This window comes from Dysidea avara, chromosome 6 (assembly GCF_963678975.1).
Source record: "Dysidea avara chromosome 6, odDysAvar1.4, whole genome shotgun sequence".
In the NCBI taxonomy this organism is placed as follows: domain Eukaryota; kingdom Metazoa; phylum Porifera; class Demospongiae; order Dictyoceratida; family Dysideidae; genus Dysidea; species Dysidea avara.
The window spans coordinates 16,132,036-16,147,971 of NC_089277.1; the positions used below are offsets into that span (position 1 = coordinate 16,132,036).

Sequence of the window (15,936 nt, forward strand, 5' to 3'; positions counted from 1 at the left end):
GACACTTGCAATTGTCACACATGAGTTGGCTAGCAAATAGAGATTCATGTGTGACAATTGCGGCTTTAAGATTCCTTAGTACTTCTTGATCTTGTTGATGAACAGTGTTAGCACCTATATAATAACTTTCTTGTTTCTGTTGTTTTTTCTGCAATCTCTATTCGCCATGTTGTAATTTTTAAAATTCATTTTTACACTAGTTTGTGTATCTTTTTATGTATCCATTTATTGATGACATCATTTCAATATTTTGGTGACTTAACATGCCTTAGTACTTCTAGAAGGGCTTATAACTTGCTCGCTGTTTGACTTTTAGCTTGTTACTGTTTTTAGCACTTGTAATATACTTTAACCTACTGTAATCTCTATTACAAAAATTACAACAGTTTATAATAATTTGTATATCATTTTATGGATAACTACATGTAGCTAATCTGCATTAACAGTCAGCAACAACTATACACATATATCAAATCAGTAATCATGTTTAGGCTTACCAAATTTTCTTCTAAAAGTTGTTTTGTGGCTGTGGCTGATTATTTTTTGTGTTTCGATGTGTGTTCTATTAGGATTTCATTGACTCGATGGGTAGTTAACATGCATACAAAACTGCCTCAAAATGGATGCAAGCACATGGAATAGGTGAGTGACATAATGACATAAGTTATTCTTCCAATTGATTTTCCTGTAGGTTCCTTAGAGGTTGTTTATGGGTGTGTGTGTGTTCTATTAGGATTTCACTGAATCAATGGCTGGAGAACGTACAAAATTGTCTCAAAGTGGGAGGTAACATTCACATATGGATATAAAAATAGGTGACAGACATGGTCAGTAACATAGGAAGGAAGGCTATGTGGTTTTTCTTCCCATAAACTCAACAGATTTTTCTCTAGATCAGTGAAAAAATAATAATAATAAAATAAAGAATCGGCACATTTTCAAGATCATGAAAAAGGTTGTATCTTTTCCCATTTGACTTCATACTTACTAGTGGACCCATAGTCCACCCAAACTTACTTCTAAGGTTTTGTTTGTGGTTAAGGCCACACGTTATGATGGTGTTTAGGTGTGTGTTCTATTAGAGTTTTAACAATAACATGGGCAATCTCTACCACTACTGTGGTAACAAGCACAATAGATCTGTAAGGGATACATATAAGGTAAAATGACAAACTACTATGGAGTAAAGGTGGCACATAATTAAAAATACACATAGTAACAGCAGCAGTCAGATGCAGAAGTATACATAATAATGGTGGAGAAAAGCCTCAGTCATCACCTCAACAATAGAGTGCAAGGTACTGTATAGCAACTCTATATATGTTAGCTAAGTCCACTTTCATGAGGACTACATGCATTAAACATCTTAGTGCAGGCTATACACTGCTGTTCACCGCAGCTTATCTTTCCTACTTGCATGGTATACAGCTACTCATGCACTACGTTTAATGAACACTATCGACTCTTGGCCACACATTTACACAAAATGACATTTGCTGATAACTCCCTGCTGTTGTAGTGATAGCTGGGCCTGGTTCACTTACATTGTGACAGCTAGGCACCACCCCGACTGAAAATAGCATCTTCTTACTCCTGTAGGTTCTAAGGTTTTATCACTCTTGAACGACCATCACATTCTCTAGTCTTCAAGCATTTGTCTCCATTAAGTTTCACGCCTTTAATGTTTTAAAATCTTGGTCACTAAAATGTTCATAGATTATTTCAGGTTCATAAACCAGACAAAAAGTTTCACAAATCTATTAACTTTATTCACATTATGGCAACACTGATATTTTGGCACTTGTGCTCTGCTTGTACTTGCCTTTGGGCCGTTGCTACTATAGGGTAGAATCTCAATATCGATTGTGGTGATCTAAAAGTAACTACATTATTACGAATCTAGCATAGCCTTTGCCATGCCAAGGGCGTACCCAGGATTTTTCCATAGGGGTTTCCACTCAGATATATAGCCCTGGATTATGGTAAAATAGTCTACAGTGCAAACATGGAGGAGACAAGTGCTGCTCAGTGTGCAAAGCACACTTTGTGAAATGTGAAGCATGAACTTTGTAGAGGGGTCTGAGGGCATATCCCCAGGATTTTTTCAGACTTTTAGCTTCCAGATATTGAATCTGGTACTAATTTTGACAGTACATTAGCTAGTACAAAATTGTGTACAGATTGTTTACTGGTTACCAATATCTATTGGATAACTCAGTAATTTAGGTGCATGCATGCTGTAAACTGAGCCATCATATTATTGCTATGAGGCAGTTAGCTAAAGTCAAATAGGGCTAAGAAGATAGCTAGCTATATTTGTGTGCATTGCATCTGTGAAACATGCTCTGCCTGGGGGAGTTGGTGGCATGCCCCCTACAGGAAATTTGTGAGAAATTGGCTCTCTGAGATTATTTTAATTTATTTTATTTTAATTGCTTTACAGAATCAGGAATACAAAACAAAGTCAGTAATGTGTAGGTGAGTAAATGTGAGTCAGGGTGATTCTGAGGGTCTACCAGTGACTTGCACTGGTAGCCTATGATTACAAGAAAATAATAATAATAAATGTGCACAGAATTAACTTAAATACTTAGCTATGCTGGTATCAATTTTGACTAAATTTTTGCTGAAATTCAGTTGGAAGCTTTGATTGAATAAATGACTGCTCTATTATAGAGTAAATGAATGCTTTATTAGAGTAACTGACTGCTCTATTAGAATATATCGATCTTATAAAGTGGAGGTAAGAGTGAGGGATAATTTGTGAGTTTATATGAGTGTTATTTGGCATGCACTAGGCCAATGAAACTTGATTAGCAGTTTCGCGTCACCGCCCGCATCCTTTCACTAGCCCCCGCATGGAATTTCATTATTGGCAATTTAGATCGAAATACTCTAATAGAGCAGTCACTTTTACTCTAATAAAGAAGTCACTTTATTATAGGCATGCCAGGAGTACTAATATTCTTTTATTCAAATGAGAAGTATTATCCATGCAATTTTACAACACTTTAGTAACAACATGAAGGTTTCTGATCTCAGCACACCCTAGTCTGGCGTAGCCGACCCGTACGCGGAGCGCGAGGGTCTGGTGACATCCGTATCACACACCTGTGCCAAGTGGAATGCAATCAATTTTAAAACGCGCGCGTAAACAAATTAACAACTTCCGGTTCAATCACGATGGAGATATTTCAATGGCGTTACACTTCCACGGATGTAAAGTTGATAAAACTAACTTACCAGGGAGGAGGCTGTTGTATACTGTTGCCTTTCTATGTTTCAGTTGTAAGGCATGCACGAATTAGCGAACACAGCGTGTTCGCTAACTCAGCGAACACAGCGTTTGTGCTGTTTGTGGCGAGAATATCACAGCTGGTGTGTTCGCTGAGTCAGCCAAACGCTGTTTGGCTGACTCAGCGAACACAGTGTGTTGTTGTGAATGGATATGATTCAAATTTTGTGCAAGTTCAGTCAGGTGTTCCCCAAGGAACTGTTCTTGGCCCATTGATGTTTTTGCTCTACATTAATGACATCAAGTGTGGCATCTCATCCCATTTGAAACTTTTTGCAGATGATTGCATATTATATCGAACTATCAATAGTCAGCAAGATCAATTATTATTACAACATGACCTCAACATTATATTAAAGTGGACTGAAACTTGGTTAATGGAATTAAACACTTCCAAGTGTGTGGTACTTACCTGTAGTAGACTAACATCCTCCTCTACTTTCAACTATACTATCAGAAATTACTTTTTGCAGTGAGTTTCCCAACACCCTTATTTAGGAATTCTCTTAGACTCAAAAATGTCATTTACACCTCATATCAATCAAGTTATCTCTAAAGCAACAAGGATGCTAAACTTTGTTAAACGTAACCTTTATAGATGTTCTGCAGAAACTAAATGTTTAGCCTACACCAGTATAGTGACAGTGGCGGATCTAGGAATTTATAAAGGGGGTTTCCAGTTTAGAAGGTGGAGATATATATTGACATGAGATACGCAAACGTTTGCACTACATCGTCTGGTTTGGTAAGGTGAGACCAAAAAAAAAAAAAAAAAAAAAAAAAAAAAAGGTCACAGCCTAGTAATAGTACATAAAATATATTAAAAACTTCCTACACACTACTTTAGTAGCTACTGTGACTGCTCTAATTACAGTATCTCGATCGAGACGCACGCCGCGATAATTAAAACATTTAATTGTTACGCAATCATTTTTCAAAGGGGGTTTCCGTGGAAACCAATGAAACCCCCCTGGATCCGCCACTGAGTGAGACCACTGTTGGAGTATGGATCGGCAGTATGGGACCCCTACTTGCAGAAGGAGATACAAAGTATAGAAATGGTACAACGACGTGCTGCTCGTTGGGTCAAGTCAGAATACCGATATAACAGTAGTGTTACATCTATGTTAGCAGATCTACAATGGCCATCACTTCAACACCGACGATATGTGACTAGATTAAAAGTCTTCTACAACATTGTTTACTCCTCATCAGTCTTAACAGTCCCAAATTATTTCACTAACACCACATATCCCACCCGCCATCACCACCCCTTCCATTTTGAGATTCCGTTTGCTAGAACAGATCATTATAAATTCAGCTATTACCCCAAATCTATCCGCGATTGGAACAATTTACCAACTGACACAATAGAATTCCAATCTCTACAAGTATTTTTAGATAAATTATAACTGACTCTTATCTATGTGATTTGTAATGTTTTTCCTTACCTGAACATATCAGTTTGTAACTGTGTTTTCAGTAATCATAATTATTATTATTATTATTATAATTAGTTGGAGATCAAATCTAAAGAAATCACGTCATAGAATGCAGTTAATTGGCCTTCGAGCGATCTGATTGGACGCACATGTTTTTCGTAAGACTGGCACAGGTACTGAATGCGGCTGTCACCAGACCCTCGCGTTCCGCGCGCGGGTCGGCTACGCCAGACTAAGCACACCCTGAGTAGGCAATAATGAATAATAATCGCCCCCCCCGCATCAAAATTTCAAAAATCTGTGCGAGAAACTAGTAATCAAGTTTCATTGGCCCTAGTTGAATATGTAGGCTCACCAACCCCATTTTCATAAGGATCTTCGGGAACCCCCTGGCTGGGCCTAGTCTGGCGCGGCCGCCCCTTCGCATAAAGAGGAAGGGCCGAGTCTGGTCACTCTAGCATTCAAAACTTGTATCATGTTACCGAAAACAGGTAACACCAATCAAATTGCGTTACTGCAATTACTGAATTTTTGTGACATTTGTTTCCGTTTGTTCGAATTCTTCATCAAAGATAGTGCCACGAAGGTATAGTTTTGTCCAAGGTGTGATCCACTCTTAAAACTGTGATATTCTCGCCACAACCAGCACAAAATATCTTCAGTTTCCCGCGCCATTTCTCTATCCGGTCACGTATTGTGACGTGATTCATCGTAAAGCAGTTTATAATTACATTCCACTTCTACAAAAGGGCTATGCTAGAGTGACCAGACCCTTCCTCTTTATGCGAAGGGCGGCCGCGCCAGACTAGTCCTGGAAACCCCTTTTGTACGCCCCCTGCATGCCATCACAAGGCACCACCACAGTAGAGGATATGCACAAGTTATTATTCGAATAATAAATGATCAATTAGATTCCAGCGGCGCCAAAGTTGACGGTGAATGAGTCTCGTGAGCCAATATAAAAGTGCGGGTAGCAAATGCGGCTCGGACAAAAACTCGCCACTAGAGTTACGACATAGAGCTTCCTACCCACCAAACCTTCCTTTCCAGGTAGTAGGATACATCTGTCTGAAGGAAGCGTTCCCAACAAGTCTACTTTCTACTTATTGAAGCGACCCGTACTTTTTGCCATAGCCCACAATACGTTCATTCACCGTCGTGACGCAATAAAAAATCATGTGTTTATTAGAATATTTACGGTCAAACAAGTTGTGCATATCGTCTATTGATTGTTATAGTGAGTATTAATTAGAATTAATTGCACATTGCAAGCCATACTAAAGTTAAAATTTAAATAAAGTCTTTTTTGCTATTATGTCATTTTAAAACAAGTTGATGTACTACTTCTAAAAATCAGGCGCCACTGTGTAGCTCTACCTGAACGTAATCACCATTTACCAATGCTATACTATTATATAAGGTCTTTGTTCTGTAATTTTACATACTGTAAAAGACAGAGTTACGCATACACTTCTAGGGATGAGCCTATTTTGCTTTTTTTCCACCTATTTTTCTTTCCAGCAATTCTTTTATTTTTCACCTATTTTGCTCAATATTTTGCTCGGGTTTTTTCTATTTTGCTGAGCATCAGTAAAATTAATTGCAGTATCTCAAGCTTGCAAACATGTGTAACTGCTCTATTAGAATATTTTGTACATAGTGACTGCTCTATTAGAGTATCTCGATCTTTTGTCACCATTTCCTATGAGCTCATGTTATCCTAATTATGCTAATACCATGAGTGACTGTTCTATTAGAGTATTTCGATCTTTTTCATACAGAATGTGCTAAGCTGCCATTCCTTGGTGCCCATTTTTCCAATTTTCCACCTATTTTTCCAGCATTTTGCTCTTTGCTTTTACCAACATATTTTTCCAAAAAATTTGCCGGCAAAATCGGCGCATCCCTATACACTTCATTGTAATTTAGTATTTCGTAATTCATGAAATACAAGTATTTTCCGAAATATGTTTCTATGTGTTGCTAAGGAAGCATAATTGTAATAAACCGCTCTAACCGACACATTACGCACAGAAGTATCTTTTCAACTGTTTTATAGTCTATCTATAGTATTATTCTTTAAAAATTCTTGCAGCAAAGCCTCCGGGCTGCTCTTCATTTTCGTTCGCGTAAGTACGGGTCACGCCCACTTTTAGAACGGCGAGATACGCATCTACTGGAAGCCTACGAGACGTTTTTCAGTTGTAGAACACCTGAACAGCCCACTAGGAAAGCCAATCTCGAAGCCTGTGGATAGTCGCTATACACCTGTTTTAAAACTCGGAAAAGAAACCACCTTCAAGCCAAAGCTAACCAGTGCGGTAGTTAACTACAGGTTTTGCTTAGCCTTAACTTGTTGTGGATAAGCTGCTTTTACCACTTAGCTAATGGTTTGCTCACGTGGGTGCGTTCAGACAAACATAGATAGGTACATAATGTCATGCAAGAGTTCATAATATATATACTGCATGAGGAGAGTATCCTACTCCCATATACCCCTGTAGAAGGGCGTATTGTAAAGTTACGATGTAATGTTTCCGAGTTCATCTGTTTCTCTCTGTAAAACTAATGATGTCATTTCCTAAACAAAATATCGATTGAACGTGTCCCTATTTATTTATTTATTATTACTGAGCAGGCAGCACCCAGTGCTGGTTAGCTCAGGAAAAAAAGGAAAAATTACAGTTACAATGATTTACATACATAAATTAGGTGTTATAAATTTGTTTGACTTCATCAGTAAATTGGTCAATGTCAACACTATCAACTGTTCTGGGGGGAAGAGCATTCCATTCACGAATTGTTCTGTAGAAGAAACTTTGTTGGAATATATTGGTGGATGAAGTGGGGAGAATGTAACGTCTTGGATGGTAATGTCTGGTGGTTCTTTCCATTTCTAAGTAATATGATGGAATAGACAGAGGGCATTCATTGTTGATGATTTTAAATAGTGTTTGTAGTCTACATATCCTACGACGTACTTGGAGAGTTGGCCAGGAAAGTTGCTGTAACATATCAGTGACTGAGCTGTATCTACTAAAGTCATTTAACACCCATCTCGCAGCCCTACGTTGCACCTTCTCTAAGTGTTGGATATCATTTTGATAATATGGGTCCCATACAGTTGCAGCATATTCCATTTTGGGAAGAACCATGATTACATTAAACCGTAGCTGCCACTTGTTTGCCCAGGTAGATAGTTGGTCCAAATCATTCTGCAGTTGGATGGCATCCTCTTCCGAGTTGATTGTTCTATACAATAGGCAGTCATCTGCGAATAATCATAATGGTGAACTTAAACCGTCTGCAATGTCATTAATGTATAAGAGGAACATCAAGGGGCCAAGAACAGTTCCTTGGGGTACCCCAGACTGGACAATTACTGGGTCTGATGAGGCTCTATCTAAAACTACTTGTTGAGATCTTTCAGTAAGCCAGGTGCTAATCCAGTGACAGATGTTCCCTAACGACGTCGCTAGCAACCGAACGAAGCTATGGAGCTTTTAGCCGTTTTCACTAAAGCACAAGCATATTTCACCAGTTTAGACGACTGTATAGGCGTTACTAGCTAGTCCTTCAAGTAATATGGCTGCACTTTAGCTTCGAAGGTGTGTCACGGCGTATCGATTCTAGAATTTTTATGGCTTCGCTTACGTCACCAACCACAACACCTTGTCGTTACATCATAACTTTACAATACGCCCTTCTACAGGGGTATATGGGAGTAGGATACTCTCCTCAGTATATATATTATGAACTCTTGATAATGTACATAGGTACACACACACGTTTTTCCGGAAACAATTTCAGTAAACCAGGCCTTCGGCCGGCTGCGAGCACGCGCCTGGTTTAAATATCGAAAGATTACACTGAGCTTATATAATCAGGCTGGTAAATTGTTCCATAATTGAATGACACTAGGGTAGAAACTGACTTTATTAACATCAATTCTTGGGGATAATTGCACAAATTTCAGGTAAATTGCTAGACTCAAAGCCATTTTTATTAGGTTAGGAGAATTCTAAAGGCTGCAGCACATGTTGCTGTCAGACCTTCAGTGCTGGTCACCGTAAAGCATTAACAAAACAAAACAAAAAAGCAAAGCAAAAACACGTTGATGCCAGTGTTAGGGTCCGCAACGTGAAAATGAAGTTACAAGAAACAATTCCCCGACTATACCGTAGTATGTTACCCTTAGTGTCCCATCACTATACTACCACCCTTGGTTTGGAACCGGGCTCCCTTGTTCGAGAGACACACGGATTTTAATATCTCACGTGATTGATTATATATTTTTCCAAAATTTCCAGTGCTCCAAGGAAGACACCCATGCAGAGCTCCCAGATTTTGAGTGTGGTTTCAAGTGTTGTTGGGCTATCAGGCCATGCATAGAAGTGAGTACAACTTCGCCTATGTTTTCCATGGAGGCTAGTTTTTCTGTGAATGGGTCGAGTAAAAATTTCCTTCGCTAGGCGGCCTACCAGCCAAGATAAGAAAAGCCTATCACATGGGATGGTAATGAAGTTGGATATACAAGTATTCTACACACCAAGCTGTTCTCAGTGCCTGTGTGCAACTGCAATGCAATTACTGCATGGGTAAATAATGAAATAATGAACCACCATGCGGGCAGAAAATTTGCATGCGGGCGGGAAATGAGAGACAATGAATTTTCTTGGAGTGGCCTAAACAGGTAAAATGAGAGACAAAGAATTTTCTTGGAGTGGCCTAAACAGGTAAAATAATTTGCAGCTGCGTAGTCTCTTTGGTCTTAATCACTTTGAGGCATGAAAAGGAAAACTTACCTCCGAGTTCGGCCGTGATTTGTCCAGTCTACATTGCATAGTGCATGGGAAGTATTGTTGATGGAGTAGAGTCACTGACTGAGCTCCCTATACATACTGACAAGCGAATGTCAGAATAAGGTCTGTAGCTAGCTAGCCGCAAAATTGTGAAAACCCAAAAACCTATAAAACCGGGTTTTTCAGTATTTAATTGCTACTGTTCCCCCTATATATCGCCTCATATGCATTTCCAAGTCTCCCACCTCTTCGACCAGACTGGAGTGGACCTCTTTGGCGGCACATATCGTTCCACAATATTTGACAGCGTAAACTCTCCCATAAGCCCCTCGTCCCAGTTCCTTGCGATCTAGTTTGGTAACTCCCTTCAGAACTAGACCTTGAAAATCATCACCGGAAGCCATTTCTCTTGTAAGACAAAAGATGGGTTCATATCCAACTAGATTGCATCACCAATACAGATATATAATTCCTCCAACTAGAACACTTGCTTACCAACAGAGTTACTTTCCAAGAACTATCAAGCAATGGAATAACCTCCCTAATCACATCATCGATACAGAGTCACTAGAACAGTTTAATAATTGTATTTTTGGACTAGATTTGTTGTAATTAACCCCCTTTTTGTTTTGAGGGTCCCCCCCCCTCCTGGATGTAACCAGCACTGAGTGCTGTCTTTCCAGTATCTAATCATAATCATAATCATAATGGGTGTGGCTTACCAGCAATTGCGCACGTGTACAAGTGTCATGCGGAATTCGAGTTACTCCAAATAGTGGCCATATTGACAACGTGTTATGATGGATGCGGTACGAGGGGTCCGTAACGCAGTACTTAGATTTGAGATTTGAGAAATCTTAAGAAATATTCAAGATTTTGACTGAGATATTACAAGATTTTAAGATTTCAGTTAAGATTTGAAATACTTTTAAATACTATGTTGTGCTGTGGAGCCGTGTTCTGTGCCTGGTATGAGTCGAGGTACGAGTCTACTGAAGAGGCTACTCTTTAGCTATTGCAATACTGCATACTATCAGCAATAGAGCTTAGTATATGTGGCTAATTCGCCTAATTAAATTGGCGGCTTTGCCCGCTGACACGTAGCAAGTTAGCCTATAGCTAATGGAACTGTTCCCAATGCATCTATACAGTTACCTCACATAGTAAGTAATCATGACTAAGAGCTAGCTCTCCTTGTAGTGATCTCAGTAGTGATGAGAAAATGCCTAGATCTTGAGTTGTACATACTTCATTTGTACTGAGCAACCAAGATAGTGACATAGCAAACCGCTACTTCAGTGCTGGTCACCGTAGCTAAAGCATTCAATCAAATCAAATAGCCCTGCATGCGCACATAAGCTCAGTAAATCTCACACTAGAGTTGGCAAAGCTTAATTATACTATTATTAACTACTACTTTGCCCTAGCTTTTCATGCCGCACATGTATAGCTGTATTATAATACTGTATGGATCAAATAATATGTCTAAAATCATCATGTTTTGCCATGTCCATGCAAGTTGTGTACATTTTAGCTATATCATTATTTAGACAACTCTTGCAACTGCTGACAGTTGGACTGCATAATTGTCTCGATAATTGTGTACAGGAACTTCAGCATATCAATGGTGTAGTTGACTTCAGCAAATGTGGAATAATATGATATCAAAGATACCACACAATTAGATTTTACACATAGATTCCACACTTGTATATAATATAACTTATAGTGCAACTGTCTTTGAGACTGTCTATCTGAGTTAGCAAAGTGATATGGACATTGACCCATTGAGATATAAATTATTAGCTAGCATGCTTGTTAAAGTTTGTGCATGCTTGTTAAAGTTTGTGCGTGTATTGTAAATTGTATGTATATACATACGTACATAAACTCAGCTAAGCGAAGGTATCAGATGCGTTCATGCATTTCAAGGTATCAGATGCGTTCATGCATTCAGCGCAAGTATATCAACTTCCAAACTGGTAGTGGATAGTTCCTGAGGTTGCTGCTCCATCTCCTGTTATCTTTCACTAAACAATAATAGATGAGATAGTAATTTAATCTGCTCGAATCTGTTCAGCTAAGAGTATGATACATTTGGACACATTACTTGCTGGCATGGTAGAGTTAAGCTTACACATTACATAGTGCATGTTGCTACATAGCTAATTATAATTGGACTAAGCTTTCATACCTGAGCTTAATGTTGTGGGATGCTGGCGCAAGATACCAGTGTAGGAATATTCAAAAGCATGCAAATTCTTTGTAACCCAAACCTTAAGATTTCAGAGACTCCAGCCAGCCGTGTTGTGACTTGATCCACAGCCACATACAATCAAGACATGTGCCTATGGTTATGGAGCCATAGCAGGGATTATTAGTCTTCTCTGTATTCTTCTTGCCAGCATGTCTCTGACTCCCTATACTGACAAAGGCTTTCAGTAGCCTTCACAGCTGAGGTCCCATATGAGTGGGATAACAAATTAAACTACATAGCAAATATCACTACTTGTATCACTAAAAGCAGGGGTCCCACATGTGTAGCTAAACTTTTCATTTGCTGCATGAATGTTGGCTAGTCTATATCGAGGTCTATACTATATCTAGAATATAGAGATTGAGATGTGTTGATTATAATTACTGCATGATGATTTTCAAGAATGCGAATATTGACGAGACGTGCTAGCTACTCCTGATTTAGCTAAAGAACTCACTAAAGAGATGTAGCTGTTAGCTATTGGAGTTTTATCTTGGCTATTATGTCATGCAGGAGCAATATGAATCCGTACATGCACCATGCTCACTCTTTTCACAGGTGTGAATTCAGTATGTAGACTCACCTAACAAAGATCCGAGTCAGGGTCACTAACTAGCTTGTCCCAACGAGTTCGTCAAGTAGCTAAAGGCGTTGCGAAGAAGAAACAACCTCGGGAACAACTGGCTATATCTCTGGCAATATACGTAGACTGCAAGAACCCAGTAATCGCACAGTACACGTGGACGAACAGGCCTAGGTGCAAGACAGCCGCAAGAATACGTGTTAACAAGCAAGAGCTTAAGTAAAATATCCAAACGTTTACTGAAATTTACTAACAAAAAGATTAAGATTTGATTGTGGTAGTCTCAGATTCAAAGATTTCAGCGAGATTTTAAAGATTGTAAAAGATTGTCACGAAGATTAGGAAGATTTTAGATTCCATGGATTTTAATGGATTTTGCAGATTTCACAGAGATTCAGAGATTTGAGAAGATTCTTGTAGATTGCATGGGGATTCCAAGAGATTTGAATCTCGGATAAGTTAGATTTAAAGCGTGGCGGACCCCTCGATGCGGTATACTCAAAGAGAAGAGGTCTTAAGAGATCGAGACAATCTGTAAAAGAGGTGGATTCTAATGGTTCACTCCGCCACAAAGAAAGTAAGTGTATTATCTGCAGAATCCGAGGGAGGTGCCTTATTTACATTGATTACACCATTGATGTTATTATAAATTTTTCCCATTGACACTAGCAATGCAGTTTGTTGGTTCCCACAAATCAGAATCAATTTTGTGAGTATTGTACATTTAGAAGCATGAATTGAATGCACAAGTAACGGGCGTAGCCAGGCTTTTTTTTGAAGGTGGTTCAGATTTAAAGTGGAATGTCTTAAGGGGAAGGCCTGGGTGCTTCCCCTAGACCATGCATGCATGTTTGAACGAAAATGTGCCCTTAGGCAGTAATATAAAAAGGTGCTGTTTGTGCATCTAACTAGCTAAAACCTACACACTGCTGTTTATGCAACTAGCTATAGACCTATTGTAAAACTAACTAATCTTCACTTTCAGACAACATACTGATAGCCAACTTCAATTTCCTAGTATACGAAAGCCCTCCACATTCGATTCCCTTAGTTGGTAAAACTTCTTTCCAGGTATACATTATTCTCGGCCGGTCCTCCTGTTGATGGTCAATAACTTTAGACTTGGCTTGTACTCCAATATGTTCGAGACATCACGTGCCCACAACATGTATCAAATAAACAAACTATTCATCAGGTAAATTTACATCAACAATTCACAGTTTGTGCTAACCTGACACAACCACTCAAGTTTAGCAGCTCCTCCCTTGTAACATGTCTCGACCAACCATTGAACGGTCCTTCGCCATTTCACTCGGGCCATTTCAACTATGTATCGCATGCGCAATTGATCACGTGATCCAATAGATATGATTTGCAATTAATGTGATGTGACCCTCAAGAATAGTACAGAGCATAGATAATCTATGTACAGAGGAGTGCCAGTAGGCAAGTAGCTACCGGAGAGCTCCAGGGCTGTAAAATTTGGTGTGATTTTTAATTTTATAAAATTCTGCCTCTGAGAGGGGGGTTCGTCTGAACCATCTGAGCCCCCCCTGCCTATGCCCTTGAATAATTAGATAAGGTTTGCTATTGAAGAGATGCATTGGGCACAAGGTCTGACTAGTACTGTCCCCATACAAACTGTTTATTAAAGTTTTACAGCACAAGTGCCTGAAGGCAGCCTGTTCAAAGACATTAGATACAAAGACATTAGCTACATAAGGTGTGTTTGAAAAGTTGCAGAAAGGAGAAAAAATCCATGACTGGACCTAGAACCTACAGCCATCCGATTTACGCTCGAACGCTAACAGGAGTCTACCAGGCGGTCAGGATGTTTTCTCCTTGTTATTTTCATGTAATTACTGTATATCCTTTTAGTAGAAATGTGAGCCAACTCTATTACACATTTGCTTTCGAAAACTTTTTAAATGCATACGTGTACCTAGCTAGCTGCTACACTGTTGTTTGTACAGTTTATGAGTAATACAGAAGCCAAACAATGAAGGACTGATTGCAACAGCTCCAACCCTAGTATTGACTTCTCTTTTGTCTTTTCACTTTCTGTACTTGCATACAACTCTTTATACATAACGTACTTCTATATTTATAAGCCGTTAAAAATGTTTCGTTGAAGTTAGCATCCGACGAAAATTAATTACACGAAAATTTTTTGCCATCGTAATATTAGAGAAGTTGAATGAATTCAGTTAACTGCTTTCTGGCCACCTGGATCGAAGCTTAGCCATTGGCATTTCAAGAGTATATCTTTGTTGCAGTATGTTATACTGTAAATCAAGAATGGCCTCCTTCATTCCAGAGGAGAGCTGTCCTCGTCTGTTTTCGTCGCCAACAATAGCATTGGCAATGCCAGATACCATGCAATGATAGACAGCTACTACGTATACAGGGTACATTAAATGAAGTATATATACGAATATGCAAATTGCATGGAATATTGAGCTTCTAGCTACAGCAATTCCACTCCACTCCACTGCTTGAGTTCGTGACAGACAACTCTGAATCTGGGGCTCGATCTGGGGTGCAGCGGCTACCATGGAATGGAGATGCCACACTTTTCACTCTGCTTGTCATTCTGCTTCTCGTATATACAAAAATGACAGTACAATTTTAACAAATTAATATAATAAAGCTACATAATTCATTGTTAAAAATTTTTTGTCGCTTGAGGACACAGGCGAAAAGTTGTTTTAACAAAAAAATTTATCTCGTGAAAATTTCTCGCAGCTTATATTTATAGAAATACGGTACTTCATATCCAACATTGAAAAAGCTTGAATAAAATAGATGATCCTCGAGCTCACCTCTAGTATGGTGGGCCCAAGACAAGCTCCTCCTGCCCTATTGGCTTGAAGGTGATGGTGCAAATTGGCTTTTGTCTGTTCAATTTCACTAGTGTTGTCCAGTCAGCAGTTTCAAGTTGCAGCTTAAAGTTAATTTTGAATTGCTTGTGAAATACAACTGAATAATTCGTTCACGTCATTTGCAAACATGATTCATATGAATGCTTACACACAGGTTTAAATATGTAGCTCAGATGCCCCTGGTATTGTCTAATGATCTAAGGCAGCGAGTAAGCTGGTTGTGTTGTTACAAGGAGCTCGGTTGTAAAGAAATAGCTCACGTATGCAACCAATCACTCATGCAAATCGTTGAATTGCATTCACAATAGAGGTGTACCAATATACCGATACATATCGTATTGGTGGCTGATATAGAAATTTCTACTGTATCAGTGGGAACTGATATTGCTGCTAAAAACCGATACAATACACCGATATACAACTGAACTATCTTGAGGACACTGTCCAATGATCAAGCCACACTATAAACCCTAATATTTAGCTAACAAGGGTGGTAAACAGTAGTTATCTTCCTTGTCTGAAAGTGGTAGGCTACACGAAGCCATCCAAGTGTGTGAATAATCACTGTTCTGTTGTCACAAAGCTTACCAATCATATAACAAACTGTCGCAGTGGGGAAACAGCGCTGAGAGCACAGCATAAAACAACCAGCCATCTCTGCAAGTCATTAAAATG

At 39.0% G+C, this 15,936-nt stretch overlaps 1 protein-coding gene across 1 annotated transcript in view; it reads left to right on the forward strand.

The window, feature by feature from the left end:
- Positions 1 to 15,936, forward strand: part of LOC136259294 (ATP-dependent RNA helicase DDX18-like) — a 91,971-nt gene that overhangs the window by 39,083 nt on the left and 36,952 nt on the right. The window lies entirely within an intron of this gene.